This window comes from Balaenoptera acutorostrata, chromosome 8 (genome assembly GCF_949987535.1).
Source record: "Balaenoptera acutorostrata chromosome 8, mBalAcu1.1, whole genome shotgun sequence".
NCBI lineage: Eukaryota > Metazoa > Chordata > Mammalia > Artiodactyla > Balaenopteridae > Balaenoptera > Balaenoptera acutorostrata.
The window spans coordinates 49,785,642-49,801,798 of record NC_080071.1 but is presented as its reverse complement, the minus strand read 5'-3'; the positions used below and the strand labels follow the sequence as shown (position 1 = coordinate 49,801,798).

The 16,157-nt window shown below is 37.1% G+C and overlaps 1 protein-coding gene across 1 annotated transcript in view; it reads right to left on the bottom strand.

Moving 5' to 3' along the window:
- Positions 1 to 12,398, bottom strand: part of C8H2orf88 (chromosome 8 C2orf88 homolog) — a 77,681-nt gene extending 65,283 nt beyond the window's left edge. Inside the window, exon 1 of the mRNA XM_007171470.3 lies at positions 12,366 to 12,398. The gene's annotated coding sequence lies outside the window, so the exon portion shown is untranslated. The remainder of the gene's footprint in view (positions 1 to 12,365) is intronic.
- Between the last annotated feature and the right edge of the window lie 3,759 nt (positions 12,399 to 16,157).

Sequence of the window (16,157 nt, the reverse complement as noted above, 5' to 3'; positions counted from 1 at the left end):
TCTTCTGTCATTTACAGACAGTTCTGGGTGTACTCTGATGATTTTGCAAGTATGTTCCTATAAAAGGGTTTCATCTTCAAGAAATTCATGGAAAAGACTCTGACAAGTACAGGTTTCTGGTAACTGACTGTACTGCTGAACTGAATGAATAAGCATTTTCAGAACTCTAATGAAAAACTGATGAACTCATAAAAGTGCTAACAAAAGATCAAGATGAAAAAAAAAATTAATTACATGGGACTGAGTGAACTGATGAGGATGAGTATAATTTTTGTGACTTTCTGTCTGAATTAAAAAAAAAAAAAAATCCCACAAGGACTCAGAGGCAAAGAATATACAAATCAATTTTCACTGCAAAGTAAAGGAGCTGTTACAGTGGAGGATTACTGGACTGAATGTCAATATTATGACATAGTATGAGTGTGTTTCATGTTTGGTAATTGCAATCATTGTTGCTTTTGTTGTGGTCATCCATGTACAATGCTTGGTGTCAGTCTATTTATCTCTTGTAAAAATAAAATACAGTGTGTGTGTGTGGAAAAAATAATAATAATAATAATAATAATAAAAAAAAAAAAAAAAAAAAAAAAAAAAAAAAACTGCATCCACAAGAAAGATTAAGGAAGAGCTCTATTAACTACTGACTTGGAGACATCTCTAGAATAAATTTTCATGTTAAAAAAAGCAACGAATAAAAGAGTGTATATTTTAGGCTATCTTTTTTGTAAGAATACATTCATATTTTCTTGTTTCTGCATAAAGAAATACTGAAAGGACAAAAAAATAAACTAATAAAAATTGTAATCTATAGTAGCTAGAGGAAAAAGGGTGAAAAGGCACAAGCAGGAATGAGACTTCTATAAATTCTTTTTTTTAAAATTGATTTTCTTTTTGTAAAAAATTTATTTATTTAATTTATTTATTTTTGGCTGAGTTTGGGTCTTTGTTGCTGCACGTGGGCTTCCTCTAGTTGTGGCGAGTGGGGGCTACTCTTCCTTGCGGTGCGCGGGCTTCTCATTGCGGTGGCTTCTCTTGTTGTGGAGCCAGGGCTCTAGACGCGCGGGCTTCAGTAGTTGTGGCGTGTGGGCTCAGTAGTTGTGTCTCGCAGGCTCTAGAGGGAGGAAAGCCCTATAAATTCTTTTTATGTATTTTGAAATTTGAATCAAAAAATTAAAACTGATAAAAATATAAGGCTTTCTTAAAATCTGGTGCCGGACTTCCCTGGTGGTGCAGTGGTTAAGAATCTGCCTGCCAACGCAGGGAACATGGGTTCAAGCCCTGGTCCAGGAAGATCCCACATGCTGTGGAGCAACTAAGCCCATGTGCCACAACTACTGAGCCTGCACTCTAGAGCCCACGAGCCACAACTACTGAGCCCATGTGCCACAACTACTGAAGCCCACGCGCCTAGAGCCCACGCTCAGCAACAAGAGAAGCCACTGCAATGAGAAGCCCGCACACCGCAATGAAGACCCAATGCAGCCAAAAATAAACAAATACATTTATTTAAAAAAAACGAATCTGGTGCCAACTTTTAGAGCAAAGATATCTGGGTAAACTTTAGCAAAGTAACAGTTTTAGATGATTGCATGAGGAAATTACCAATCTTTACTTCCAATTTGCCAAACTTTTATTAGGGTATTTTACTTTTTAGTGGAAGGTGAGAACTTAAAAAACTTGACGAAATCAAATTTTAATGAAATCCTTTATGTCAGGTACTGAGGATACAATAAGAATACAAGTTCTTGCTCTCAAGGAGTTCAGACTTATAGGGGAGACCAAAAATAAGCATATGATTGATTATACAGCATAAGAGCACCAAGAGCTAACATGCTTAACTACCTTCTTTGCTAAGGCAGTCTTCCTAGCAGAGACGAGAGACAAGCCAGACTCTGAAGGATGACTAGGAGCTTGAAGGGGATCCCGGGAAGAGGGGGTGTTTCAAGCACAGGCAACAGCAAGTGCCACCATCAGTGCTGCTTTCCTATTCTTACAGGATAAATTTCAAGTTCATTAGCATCAAAGCAACCTTTTACAACCTGGCTCTTGCCTATCTTTCCATCCTCATATTCTACTACCCTGGAGGCCTGGACATGTGTAGGTGTGGTAGGAATTAGAAGGAAATTGTGGTCAGAGGCATTTATTGGCATATGAGATGTCTCACGTAGGGTGGCCCCTGGAGTTGTGGATGTCAGGAGCTCTGAAGGAGTTGCGGAAGCTGAGCTAATCAACAGGAGATAGCAGGAGTCTGGGGTAGAGAGAAAAACTGTGACCCAGGGGGACTACACTCAATAAATATTGCAGAGCAAGGCCTATGTGAATGTAACTTCAATTACCGAGTAAGTACTGTGTTCCAAATGCTGTCCTCAGAGAGATCTTTTAAATGCATAAGTAGTGTTACCCCTTGCTTAAAGTCATTGCTTCTCATTGCATTTAAAATGAAAACTCCTTCATCTGAACTTCGCATTCAGGTCCCACAAATTCTGTCCCCAGCCTACATCTCTAACCACACTCTGCCTCTCACAAAGCCCTCTGCACTCCCCTCTGTCTGCAATGCCCTCTCCATCCTTTGCTCCATTGCCTAAATCCTACCTATCCCGTTGTTCTCACTTTAAATGTCACCTCCTAAGGCCTTGCCTCCTGACCACCTCTCCAACATCTAAATTATACCTCTAATTAAACCTTTGTTACAACACCCTATATTTTCTTTCGTATTAGATTTTGTAATTATGTATATATATTCGACTTTCTTGCCTCATGAAACTACAAGCTTCACGACAGAAGGAACTGTTTTGTTCAGTACTTAGAAAAATGCCTGGCACATGGTAATCAGCAAAGATTTGTGAAAAGAATAAGTTTAATCTCCATAGCCTTGCAAAAATGATCCCTCTTTTTCAGATGTGGAAATTGAGGCTCAGAAATGTTGGGTGATCTATCCAACATCTCAAAATATGGGTCCAAATCCAAATCTCATGATTCTAAATGCTGTATTGTCTCCCAAATGAAGAAGGGCTTCTCATGAAAATAAGAAAGGTCTGGAAGTGGCCTAGGTGGCTAAAGTGGATGACAACCTCTCTCCCGGCTCTGGTTTATGAGATTATGGTACGGACCAAGAGCAGGCCCTGTTTGAGGGGGTTGAAAATGAATAAGGTCCAAAATAAAGACGCGATGGAATATTCTGTGAGTAGGTTGAGGGAAGTGGGTTTGCAAAGGAATAGGGCTTTCCGAGGATCCTGTGGAATCGACTTAAGAGACTGGACGGCAGTGAGAAAATGAGCAAGGAAAGAGGGGGAGACTTCCAAGCAGCCACGGAGATCAGAGAATGAATGGATGGTTGACTGAATGCCGTGAATACTTTGGGAAGTATCTGGGGACTCTGGAAATAAGCAGCTTGGACAGTTAGAGGGGCTGAACTCTCAGGAGTACCAGGAAGTACTCAGCCAGTGTGAGGCTACAGTACTGACTACATTCCTTCTCCCCAGAGAGACTTCTCCACTAATATGGCCTGTCTGCCCCTCATCAAGTTCTGGCATAACCCCTGGTTCCTCTGGAGACTCCTGCTTCACTGCTGTTAGCTGAGCTATATCCTGCTGCAAGGGGCAGGGGCAAGAAAATAAATCTCAATCAGTAGTGGAAGTAGAAAAAGTGACTACACAAGAAGGCCAGGGATAGGTTTTTCAGGAGAAAAGTTAAAATTTGCAAGTTTCTGGGGCATGTTTAACACCACATCCTACGCTCTTAGAAGTGGGTGTAAATGTGGGTATAGTCCTAGACCACTCGAGAATGTGTCAGGTCTAAAAGGAACAGAAAGGAATGTTTTTAAAAATCACCAAAGCTCCTGACTTCATACATATTCCACTGTAGTTAAAAAATCTATATATTTATGTTATATTCGGAGATGGATAAAAAGTAATATTAGGTTTATTGTGTCGATCACTAAAAAGCAAAATATCTAATATTAGGAGTTGTTAAGAAAAACTCTACCTTAAAACTGGAATCCAAATAATCCAAAACAGATATCCTATGAGGTGTGTAGAAATAGGCGAAGGCTCCTGAAAGGCAGCAGCAGCTGGCTCCCAACCACCCTTTGCCTAGAGACAGTTGCTAGGCAATACTAGATTTGCTCACAAATGCACTTTTTACCCGAGGATAAGTATTATGATAACACACACACTGCCTCCCAATCAATTTTTCTGCTCCTGTTTCATTAAAGGCAAGGGACTCTGGTAAACGTTATTGATGATGGCTAATAGTCTCCTGGACACTGAATTGTGCTGGGCTCTTTCCTGGACAAAAACATTATTTTTGCCTTCTAGGTCTAGGGGGATTTAGAAAAGCCTGAAAACCACATATTTCATTTGTTCTCAATTTCTTTGAGTCTGAGTGTAAATGCTGTCCAGGGAGCAGAAAGATGGAATAATGGATCTGAGACTCATTTTCTTTCAAGTTCTTTTGTTGACTCATAAAAAAACTAATACTGCCACTCAATTTAAACTCACTTTAAAAATATTTAGTAGAGAGAGAATCTGAAATATGTAAAGAAAACAAAGATGTGATCATTCTCGAATTTTAAGGTTTTACCTTTGTCTTGTATTGATGCTAGTGAAGTGCTCAGTAACACAACAATAAAAGGTGAAAGGATGATAGGCCTTGTTCTGAATGGTGCTCTTTCTACAGCATCTGCCAAATCATTTATTGGATGTATTCCCATCACCTGCACTCAACACTTCTAAAACAAACATATCTTTTCCTCAAAGCAGTTATGCTTCTAATATTCTCATTTTTGCTAAAAGCACCATCACATTTCTGGTCCTTCAGACTTAAAATCTTGGAGCTATAATTGCCTCCTCCCCATGTATTCTTCATGTCTAATGACCAAATCTTGCTTCTTATTCCTTTTGCTTTCTCTTCTACTGAGCCATCCTGTCTATTAATGATTTCCTTTATCACTTTATTCCATTTTCCTCCACAAATATGTATATATATTCTCTATTCCTCACAGTTAAAGCTAACATTTTTTAGTCTATAATTAAGAGGAACCAATCTTAGCCCTTCAACTGTCCAACAAGCCTCTGCTCTAGTCACCCCATGCCTTCCTCAAAGTTCCTGAAACTTAGGAGACATGATCCCTGCTTTCCTCTGTCCCTCTCCAAACGTTTACCACTGCCTGTAAGTCTATTTTACCTGGAATACTCTTAATGCTTTTATCTCTAATCATTCCCCAATTTAGTTATCCCATAAAACTATTCTAAATTCCCATTTCTTCCATAAAGCTTTCCTCAATTCTCCACATTCATACTGATAGAATGCCCTCACTAGTAACTTCCTTTAAAAAAAATTTTTTTTAAATTGAAGCATAGTTGATTTACAATGTTGTGTTAGTTTCTGGTGTATAGCAAAATGATTCAATTATATATATATATATATTTACATTCTTTTTCATATTCTCTTCCATTATGGTTTATCACAGGATATTGAATATAGTTCCCTGTGCTATACAGTAGGACCTTGTTGTTTATCCATCCTATATATAATAGTTTACATCTGCTAACCCCAAACTCCCACCCCCGACCTTGGCAACCACATGTTCTCTACGCCTGTGATTCTGTTTCTGTTTCGTAGATAAGTTCATTTGTCTCATATTTTAGATTCTACATATACTCACTAGCAACTTTCAAGTCAGTCAGTTGGCATCTCCATATATTCTGGAATGTTATCAGTCAAGAATCTTAACTCTTATTATGAGTTGATACTTACATAGTGCTTATTCTGTATCAAGCACTAATCTAAATACTTTACATATAATAAATTCAATTATTCACATCAACTTTATGAAGTAGAAATTATTATAATTCCTATTTTTGAATGAGGAAATTGGGGCACAGAGAGGCTATCTAATCTGCCCACTTAGTAAGTGGCAGAGTTGGGAATCAAACCCAGACACAATGGTTCCATAGTCCATATGCTCTAAACCACTAATCCTTACGCTAGGTTCCTTCTAGTTCAAAAATTCCTACACATTATCTAGATCTACCTCATAATTTGACCAAAGAGAAACCAAGGAGGAGAGATATTCAGTTACAAAAAGTTACACAAAGCAGCGTTTTTCAAAATTTAATGTGAATCACCTGGGGGTCTTTAAAATGCAGATTCTAATTCCGTAGATATAGGATGAAGACTGAGATTCTACATTTTTAACAAGTCCCCACGTGTTACTGATTTGACTGGTCCATGTAACCTCACACTGAGTGACAAGAACAAAGAGAAATGCAAGCTGAGACTGGAACTCAGTTTTGACCTATTCCATCCACTGTTATCCCAAACATTATGCTAATAGGTAAGGAGGGAGAAAAATGTACCTGAGAGAATTTACTGGGAAAAATTTTACTTCATTTTGAATCACCTTCTTGCAATCATGAATAGCAAATAAATTTTATGATGCTTTTTTTCACATATATTTTAATTTTGTAGTAGTATAAAAAGCATTGAGCTTGTCCAAGATTTATCATCCATAAGTTCATTATTCACTTCTCTACACCCCATTAATTTATTGCTCTGGGTAGTGACTTGGGGATATGGGATTGAAGGAGGAAAGAGTATGTGGTAGGAAAGCAGGCTTTCCAAGACCCCAAAAAACTGGAGTCAGGATACCACTCATGAATATTTGGGCATTCATTCTGTTTTTTCCTCTGAATGAGCTTGCCACTGAGTTAGACTAGAAAACCAGAGTACCAGATGTCAATTTTTTTTTCCAATAGGGGCATCTATTTCCTAAGGGCTTCCTAAATAGTAATATATGTCCCTGGTATGAAAAGTACAAGACAAAATTAAGCTTCCCAGATCTGGAAGGACTTACCTTGTGCAGCTAGTGTTAACAATGGTAAATCCCTCTTTTGGGGGCTCTGGTGGCCAAGGGAAGCTGCAATGAGAAATGCCGGGAAATGTGGCCATTAAGACTTGCATTAAGTCTGTGTGACCTTGGCCAAATACACAAATACATCAGAAACTTGAGGACGGTGAGTGTGTATGTTCTCTTTCTAGCCATCTATCATCTATTGAAACCCATAAAGTGAAAAAAAAAGGGAGCATGCCAATTCTTTTGATGTCTTTTATATATATTATGTCCATCATTTAAGTAAAAACTACCTACTTTCCCCCTCTTTTTCCTACCACTCTTACCCTCCCCAAATCTGTGATTCTGTGTGTCAAAATTTGTTTGCTTTGTCTTTCCTTACCTAAAGTTCTAATTCTGTAACTTATTCTAATGTACCCTTAAACAATTCTGTATCCAGGAGCTTTTCCTGTATATCTAAAGTAATAACATTAACCACCAACTGAAGATTTTGTTGTTGTTGTTGTTAGGGAAGGACATAAAATAGAACATATACTCCTTACATTTATTTTAGATATATTTAGAATGCCAGATAAAACAGCTCTTTTTTTTTTTTTTTTTTTTTTTTTTTTTAAAGGATTTTCTTATTTATTTATTTATTTATTTTATTTTTGGCTGTGTTGGGTCTTCGGTTCGTGCGAGGGCTTTCTCCAGTTGCGGCAAGCGGGGGCCACTCTTCATCGCGGTGCGGGGACCGCTCTTCATCGCGGTGCGCGGGCCTTTCTCTATCGCGGCCCCTCCCGTCGCGGGGCACAGGCTCCAGACGCGCAGGCTCAGCAATTGTGGCTCACGGGCCCAGCTGCTCCGTGGCATGTGGGATCTTCCCAGACCAGGGCTCGAACCCGTGTCCCCTGCATTAGCAGGCAGACTCTCAACCACTGCGCCACCAGGGAAGCCCTAAAACAGCTCTTTGAGAGCTGAAAAATAAACCTTGTAGATTTCTCTCATACATGAGAACTAAGGCATTATTCAAGGATAAGCTTTTTTTAAAGGACACTATTAAGATGCTTTCAGATCACTGTAGTAGTTTATACATATTTACACAACATGACTTCTTGTTAATAAAATTTTAACTATAGAATGATACTTTCCAGTATACAATGTACCCTCATTTTTCATACATTACTTCTGGAGCACTTAATAAACCTGAATTCTTAAAGACATTATTGTTTTAAAAAAGATTTTAAGGGTCATCAAAGGTATCTCATATCATATATTTTACAGAGCTTTAAGTAATCCATTGAAAATCAATAGTTTTGAGACCTGCCATGTTGTTTTATTAATTTGCTTCCTGCTTCCAAAATATAATTAAGTGTATTGGGGAAGGGAGATTTATTTTGTTTCCCTAACAGTATTACACTAATTAATTTATAGAAAGGCATTTTGCCCCATGAACTTTTTTTTTTTTAATTGAGGTACGGTTGATTTACAATACTATATTAGTTTCAGGTGTACAACATAACTGATTCAAAATTTTTATAGATTATACTCCATTTATATTTATTATAAAATATTGGCTATATTTCCTGTGCTGTACAATATATCCCTGTAGCTTATTTAGTTTGTGCTTCTTAATTCCCTACCCCTACCTTGCTCCTTCTCTCTTCCCTCTCCCCACTGGGAACCACTAGCTTGTTCTTTATATCTGTGAGTCTGTTTCTTTTTGTTATATTCTCTAGTTTGTTTTATTTTTCAGATTCCATATTAAGTGATAACATACAGTATTGGTCTTTCTCTGTCTGACTTATTTCACTAAGCATAATACCCTCTGGTTCCATCCATGTTGTTGCAAGTCCCATGAACTTTTATTTTAGTAGAAATTGCCTTTAGGGTGCCATGTCAGTCACCATGATCTATGTGTGACAGATTTCTCAACATACATCCCAAAAGAGTGGTAGAAAAAGAGAAAGCGCTCACAGATAACTCATTATTCCAGCATTGATTTCTGCATTGATTAGAGTGGCTAATTTCTTGGCTCACCCCATTTAAGTCAGGTCCTTATTTGTCCTTTGTAGAAAGCTGTTTTAAAGAGCACAAGAGAATCTAAAACCATTTCATTAGGGTGACATTGGAGACAAAAAAAATCCTATGAATTATGTAGAGGACATCATTTCACTGACTGAGATGGGCTTCATGCAGTCAACCCACTTCAGTAAGTCTTGTAATCATGAGCTATCTGCTTTTGGCAATGCTATAGAGTCATATACTCCAAACTTAGGAGCATATAAATTTGAAAGAATTAAGACATTTTCTGAAAATGTATTTGAATTAAATGTGGAAGAGTTGAGGTGAAGAAAGAATTTAAAAGCTAATGATATTATCTCTTGATAACCCTTATGAAAGCACAAGACTGATTTTATCACATATGGAATAAGCAGACTTCACACTCAAATACCAAGCTTTGCCAGAAAAAGAAACAAAGAAAAAAATCACACATAAAGTATTACAAGTAAAGTAAAGCTATATAAAAGGAAAGTTAAGGGATTTCCCTGACGGTCCAGTGGTTAAGACTCCACGCTTCCACTGCAGGGGGCATGGGTTCGATCCCTGGTCGGGGAACTAAGATCCTGTATGCCGTGGGGTGTGGCCAAAAAAAAACCAGTTAATATAATCTAACAGAATTAGAGTGCTAGGGAACAAGGATGATCTGACAATGAAAATCAAGAAACAATGATTGAACTATTAATAATTTTAAGTATATGATTAAAAAGATTGATGAGAAATGAGGAAAATTGAGATAAGATTCAAGCAGACTTTTAAAATGAGATTAAGATATGCAGTAATTAAAAGATTCAAATTGTCATACACAGATATTTCCTGGATATTCTATATTTTGTGTAAGAAAAGTGATCATAGCAAGAATAAAGCCTCAGCATGATTGAGTCAATAAATTTTTCCATATTAATGCAAAATAATATGAAATAGCAATACAACTAGTAATAAGCATTTCTAAGAAATAAAAGCTACATCAAACTGTAAAAAACCGGGGGAATTCCCTGGCGGTCCAGTGGTTAGGGCTCTGCACTTCCACTGCGGTGGGCCTGGGTTCCATCCCTGCTTGGGCAACTAAGATCCCGCAAACCAAACCAAACCAAACAAAACAAAACAAGAACCCACAACTGTAAAAAGCTGAACATTATAATGAGAATGATATTTAGAATCATGTTACATGCAAAATTTAATTAATTTGGATTACAGAATAGTGTGATTTGTATTGCTTCAATCACAAAAATAAAAGCAACTAAAAGTCTGCTCTAAAATAGAACTGATTAAACAAGCAAATAAGGGAAATTAGTCCAACTAGTGTGAGAAGATAAGATACACTGGTCCCATCAAGATCTTACTGCACCTTTTTTTTTTTTTAAATATTTATTTATTTATTTATTTATTTATTTGTGGCTGTGTTGGGTCTTCGTTTCTGTGCGAGGGCTTTCTCTAGTTGTGGCAAGCGGGGGCCACTCTTCATCGCGGTGCGCGGGCCTCTCACTATCGTGGCCTCTCTTGTTGCGGAGCACAGGCTCCAGATGCGCAGGCTCAGTAATTGTGGCTCACGGGCCTAGTTGCTCCGTGGCATGTGGGATCCTCCCAGACCAGGGCTCGAACCCGTGTCCCCTGCATTGGCAGGCGGATTCTCAACCACTGCGCCACCAGGGAAGCCCCTTTTTGATTTTTTAAATTTAAAAAAATTAAAAATTTTTCTTTAGTTTTTTTCTTTTTTTTAATTTATTTTTTATATTGGAGTATATTTGATTTATAATGTTGTGTTACTGCATCTTTAAAGAGGAACCAAGAGATGTGATCAGAAGTGTCAGACAAGGGAGAAAATGCTACATTAGATGAACAGCTTCAGGAATCCGATTAAGTCATCCTTTCTTCGTTTCTAGCCCACTTACAACATGATTTGAAGGTCGGTCTACACAAGGAGGGCACCAGCACACTTGTCTGTGAGTTCATTCCCACTCTGAATTCAAATGCAGCATTCATCAATGGCCCAGCCACTTTTTTTCAATAACAAACTCACCACTAGGTTGCAGTCTTACCTCAACAGCTCCTTTAAGAACAAACTACTATGTATAAAATAAATAAGTTACAAGGATATATTGTAAAACACAGGTAATATAGTCAATATTTTATAATAAATATAAATGGAATATAACCTTTAAAAGTTGTGAATCATTATGTTGTACACCTGAAACATATAATACTGTGTCAATTATACCTAAAAAAAAAAAATTTCCATTCACAAGCAGTTAGCCATTTAGTGGTTAAACACATAATACTTCTCTCTTGTGACAAGAGCTGATGCAAGCCACATTCAGTTTATCAATCAGTTCACTGGCTAATCTAGATTCCATGCAGATACACTGTTTTTCAAGAGCATCAAAACTCACAAATTGCCTGTCAAAATGTTCTCACTCATCAGCAGGCAGCCTCCTTAAGAGCTTTCTTCCATTACAAGAGCATAATTATGCAGCCAAAAAAAATCATTCCTTGGGTATTTTAAGCCTCTAGTTTCAACATAGGACAAATGGTTAAATAACAATATATAATTATCTTTCTCTTTGTTTCCATTGCTTGTATTGGGTCCTGAGACCTCCATGTAAGAGTCAGCCTTGCTGTGCTGACTCCTTTGAAAAGTCCACCTGTCTGTAACCATTGTCAGCACTTCCACTAGTAGTTTCTCAAACAAACTTCAGGAAATAATCATTCTTTAAACTATAAATGCAAGGAGAAATAAATATTACAGAAAATTTATCATATATCCTCTTTAAATAACTATTATAGGCCATAGTCCAGGTGAAAGAGCGATGAGTCCAGGAGCAGGCAGTGAGATATTGTGTGAATGAGTAAAGAATTGAGTACTTTATTATTGTTTAAATCCTCAATTACTACAAATAAACCCACTTGATCAGTATGAATCTGGAATTTAAATGCTAAATGATACAAATAGATATATGTCAAAGTGTGTTAAGAACCAGTTAAGGTTATTGGTTTGTTTGGGGAATAGATTAAGATATTGATAAACTTTAGGTAATGCCCTTGGTTCAGTAAGTTAGGGGTAACTACCAGAAGAATAAAAGTAGAATAAGTAACTTTCAAAACAGCAGAAGCACATTTGATTATCCAATAAATGGTAGGACAGGAGAAAAAGAAACAAAACTCAGGAAGAAAGCATGGTGTCTTTTACTAGCTTCCCTCAAAGAAGAGAGCCTGAATCAAGGTCTTGTATGCAGGCAGTTTACTTTGGAAAAGAATCCCAAGGAACAGGAATAAGGGACTGACAAGAGGGAAACTGAGAAGGAGGGCAAGTCTATTTAAGAGTGCATTACCAAGTTGATCAGCATGGGGCTCAATCCACTAGGGTCTTCGTAGGAGCCATGTAGAATGCACTTCAGAATTATATACCCAAGGGGTAGAAGAGAGGCACATTTATTCTCCAGCTCATATGCTTCATTGATCAAGGGTTACTCACAGTTTTTAACTCATCTGAAATTCTTGGTTTGCCCATGTCACAGTGGTGAGAGGTTCTTGCAGGTGTCCCAGGCAGTGGTGGTAGAGAAGGCCAAGAGTAGAAAGCAGGAGATCCATAGTACAGCTGAGACAGCATGCTGTCAGGTTATACCTGTATGCAGGTGGTGGCTTCAACAATGACTGAAGTAAAAAGATGGCAGCAATAATTGTAATGATAATCATTGCAAACGGGTTCAACTCATTAGGTTAAAGAAATGCAGTACTATGTTATTTAAACTTCAAAGGATACATACCAAAATATTAATATACTCTGCCTCCAAAGACGTGACACTATCTATATTTTCTGACTCTAATGCAGCAAAATTAGAATGGAAAAATATTCACAATATTCACAAGGTTGTCCTCCTCCTCCTTTTTTGGTTATAGCAAAGTATATTAATGGATGAGTCCTTCTGTTGAAAAAAACTAAATATACTCGATAAATAATTTTTGAAAATCTTCTTAAAATTAATGAAGAGCTGACAAGATTGTAAGAAATTACCAGGCAAAGCCTGAAGGGGACAGAGGAACATAAGGAGGTAAGCCAATACAGAGTCCTCTTTTGGCCTGAAGGTGTTTGCCAATCCCAGTAAATTTGAACTTTCATGTTGACAACTTCATTTGAATGAGAAGATCAGAAAAAAAAGAAGCTCAGTGTCAGACAAGGTGAGGAATCTAATAATAGACACTTCCCACAATGAGCTGGGATTTCAAAGACTTACACTCTGAGACTAAGGGTTAACTAGAAACAAACCAGCACATATGTGGTATTACAGTATACATTTCCATCATTGAGGTAGACCAAGGGACCTTAAGTCTCGAACTTGATTCAAGGTGGCGCTGTTATGGTGATATAATTAATGTTCCTAGGTATCTGGCAGAAGCCAATTCAAAACCTCTCTGGAAAAAATAACTTTATTCTAGATCTAAGAATTTTCTGTAATTTTTTTTTAAGTACAATGGCTACAAGGCAGCCAAAGATAACCAAGTTAATAAACAAAATACTACAAACAAGAACTGGGAAAAACAACAGACAAAAGAAACAGATCTGTAAACATTCAGATACCAGAATTATCAGCCAAAGACTATAAAACAACTATGCTTAAATAAATAAAAGACAAATTTGGGGGGAAAAGTCTGCAGGGAAGAAAAACCTATAAAACCAGATAGATCATATTCAAAAGGAAGAAAACAAAACCTCTAGCACTGAAAAATACAATGTCCCAAATTAAGAACTCAGTGGATAGGTTAAATAGTAGATAACAAACAGCTGAAGAGAGAATTGGTATCAGATAAGGAAGAATAAAATACGCAGAATGCAGCCCTGGGAGATAGAAAGATAGGATATATAAAAGAAAGGGTAACATATTTAAAGGATAGAATAGAAGGTCTAACATAATCAATTGGAGTCTCAGATGGAAAGAAGAGAGAGACCAATATTTTAAAATATAACTGAGAATATTACAGAAATTATGAAAGACACCATTCTATATATTCAAGAAACCCAAATAACCAACAGGCAAACTTATAGCTGACTTGTACAGCAACAATGGAAGCTAAAAGTAAGTAGAATGGTATCTCTGTTACACTGAAAAATAATAGTCAAACTAGATTCAGCAACAATATTTTTCAAGACTAAAGGCAAAGTAAAGTCATTTTGTGACAAAAATGAAAGCATTTATCACCAATATACTCATAGTAAAGAAAATTCTAAAGCATCTATAGAAGGATGAAGAATGAAGAAAATGATAAATATGTAGGTAAACCTATATAAACAATGAATGATATAAAACAATAGTAATAATGTCTTGCAAGGTTTAAAAATTATGTATTTTTCCTGTAATGGTGAACCTGGTAATTCCAATCAATGCACCCTCTGAGAACAACTAGAAAAGCCAGTATCAGAGAGCCTGTGAAGAATTACAGGGCCAAGCTCCAGGAAAAGAAAGAAACACAAATAGGAAGTCTGCTATTTGGAACATCTATTAATTTCTGAAGAATCAGCTAATAGGCTAAAAGCTGAAATGAACTTTTCATAGACTCATAGGGTTAGCAGCATAAAGACAAGTTCAACCAATTAAGTGGTAATATGGGGCTAGTAACACCCCCAGCTTCAGGTGGCATCCCCAAATGCTACACTCTAGGAGTAAGTGAACTAAAATAGAAGAGCCAGTTTCAAATCACCTTAATAACTGATTGAATTAAAATAATCTGAGATCACTAGTACCTCTGGACACTTGCCTGCAAGGGTAAATCCTCTTTGAAAGAAAAATAGCATCATTCCGACCCTCAAAATTTTCTACAATTTTTCATAGTCAATTCCAGCACTCAATCTCAAAAACCAGGCATACTAGAAAACATGCTAAAATAGTAAGAGAAATAATAGAAAAATAGAAAGAGATGCACAAGGATACAGATATTATCAGCTGTGGATACTTAAAATAACATTTAATATTTTCAAGGAACTACAAAAAAGATTTAGAATTTGACAGGGAACTAAAAACTATACAAAAGAGCTGAACAGAAATTCTAGAACTGAGAAGTACAATAACAAAGTAATGGATTGTTTTCAAGGCAGATTAGGCACAGCTTAAGAAAGCATTACCGAACTAGAATAAAGACCACAAGAAAATATCCAAACTGAAGGATGGAGAGAAAAAAGAATGAAAAGTAGAGAAAACAGTGTGAAAGACAGAAATTACAGTGGAATAGTTTGATATACATGTAATTGGAGTTCCAAAAAGAGAGGAGGGAGAAAATGGGACAGAAACAACATTTGAAGAGATGATGGCTGATAATTTTTCAAAAACAAGAACAAGCCACAGATTCAAAAGAATGATGAACTGAAAGCAGAATAAACATAAAGGAAACACGATAAGGCATATAATTGTAAAACTGCTAAAACAAGGGCAAAGAGAAAAAAAATCTTAAAAACAGACTACCCCCACACACACAGCAATACAATTCACAGCTGTCTTCACAACAGGAAAGAAAAAAAAAAAATCCAGAAGAGGGACTTCCCTGGCAGTCCAGTGGTTAAGACTCCGAGCTTCCACTGCAGAGGGTGTGGTTCGATCCCTGGTCAGGGAACTAAGATCCCACATGCCAAACGCCAAAAAAAAAAAAAGCCAGATTATTTTCCCCCCCTCTGGCTGGTCACAGAAGATGAAGTCAGAGATACAAAGCATAAGGAAGATTTGATTTGCTGTTTCTGAATTGAAGATGAAGAAGACTGCATGGCAAGGAATGTGGGCAGCCTCTAGGAGCTAAGAGTGGTTCTGGTTGATAGCAAGCAAGGAAATAGGACTTCAAGCCTACCATAGTAAGAAGAGAGGGCAGACAGCAGAAGCAAGAAGAACTACAATCCTGCAGCCTGTGGAACAAAAACCATGTTCACAGAAAGATAGACAAGATGAAAAGGCAGAGGGCTATGTATCAGATGAAGGAACAGGATAAAACCCCAGAAAAACAACAAAATGAAGTGGAGATAGGCAACCTTCCAGAAAAAGAATTCAGAATAATGATAGTGAAGATGATCCAGGACCTCGGAAAAAGAATGGAGGCAAAGATCAAGAAGATGCAAGAAATGTTTAAAAAAGACCTAGAAGAATTAAAGAACAACAAACAGAGATGAACAATACAATAACTGAAATGAAAAATATACTAGAAGGAATCAATAGCAGAATAACTCAGGCAGAAGAATGAATAAGTGACCTGGAAACAGAATGGTGGAATTCACTGCTGCGGAACAGAA